This window comes from Alligator sinensis, unplaced genomic scaffold, assembly GCF_000455745.1.
Source record: "Alligator sinensis unplaced genomic scaffold, ASM45574v1 scaffold1322_1, whole genome shotgun sequence".
In the NCBI taxonomy this organism is placed as follows: Eukaryota; Metazoa; Chordata; order Crocodylia; family Alligatoridae; genus Alligator; species Alligator sinensis.
Window position 1 is genome coordinate 90,179 of NW_005842116.1, and position 1,483 is coordinate 91,661.

The following is a 1,483-nucleotide window of genomic DNA, read 5'->3' on the forward strand; positions in this document are numbered from 1 at the left end:
CCGGCACGGCCCGCGCGGGGACGGACAGGCGGACAGATGAATGGCGTCAGCGCCGCGCAGAGCCCGCAAAGGGCAGGCAGGTACGTGCGGCGGGGCGCCCGCACCCGCACCAGTGCCTGCCTCTCAGTACAGGCAGGTGGGCAAATACATGCGTGTATGTGTGTGTGTGTACGAATGCACATGGCTGCATGACTGCCAATATATATGCATGACTGCAAATGAACGCCCGCCCCTATTTATGCAAATATCAGCATGACTGCCAATATATGGGCGAATGCAAATGAGCGCACGCCTCTATTTATGCAAGTGCATGCATGGCTACCAATGTATGGACGAATGCAAATGTACGCACGCCTCTAAGTATGCAAATGTATGCACGACTGCCAGTAGATGAATGCAAATGAACACACGCCTCTATTTTTGCAAAGGTATGCATGATTGACAGTATATGGACGAATGCAAATGATGCCCGCCTCTATTTATGCAAATATATGGACGCATGCAACTGAACGCCCGCCTCTATTTATGCAAGTGTATGCACGACTGCCAATAGATGAATGCAAATGAACGCCCGCCTCTATTTATGCAAATATATGCATGACTGCCAATATATGGATGAATGCAAATAAATGCCCGCCTCTATTTATGCAAATGTATGCACGACCGCCAATATATGGATTAATGCAAAGCAATGTATGCTTGTATGTATGCGAGTGAATGCATGATGTCAATATATGCATGAATGCAAATGAAGGCACCCCAGTCGGTCTAATAAGAAGTATCATCTCTGAGCCAAGAGTTCTGGGTTTTTGCCATTCATGCCAATATATGCACGAATGCACATAAATACACGCTCGTCTGTATGCAAATGAATGCATGAAGGTCAATATTTGCATGATGCAAATCAGTGCATTCTCGTATGTACGCAAATGTATGCGGGAATGCCAAGATATGCATGCATGCAAATGAATCCATGCCTGCATGCATGCAAATGAATGAATGATGCCAATATATGCATATATGCAAATGAACGCATGCCTCTATGTATGCAAAGGCATGCCTGGATGCCAATACATGCATGAATGTCAATAGATCCATGCATGTGTGCGTGCCAATAAATTCATGAATGGCAATATATGCATTTATGCAAATGAAGATATGCCTGAATTGATGCGAATGAATGCATGAATGCCAATACACGCAAGATACAAATCAATGCATGCCTGTATGTCTGCAAACAATATATGCACGCTCGCACGTATACAAATGTATGCATGCATGCCAAGATACGCTTAATGCATGCGTGCGTGCCCGTATGCAAAGCACCCCGCTGCCTGCACTCGGGCCCCGGCCTGTATTGTACTCCCCCCCCCAGCGAGCGCAGAGGCGGTGACAGGAACAGACTGACGTCACCACCAGCCCCGCCCCTAACGTGCGTGCCTACATGCGTCGGCGCCGCTGATTGGCTCCCCCCGCCCCTCTC

The 1,483-nt window shown here is 47.9% G+C and overlaps 1 protein-coding gene across 1 annotated transcript in view; it reads left to right on the forward strand.

Annotated features, from left to right (window-relative positions):
- The first annotated feature begins 62 nt into the window (after window positions 1-62).
- CUNH1orf116 (chromosome unknown C1orf116 homolog) overlaps window positions 63-1,483 on the forward strand; it is a 23,349-nt gene continuing 21,928 nt past the window's right edge. The window contains exon 1 of the mRNA XM_025205458.1: window positions 63-80. The gene's annotated coding sequence lies outside the window, so the exon portion shown is untranslated. The remainder of the gene's footprint in view (window positions 81-1,483) is intronic.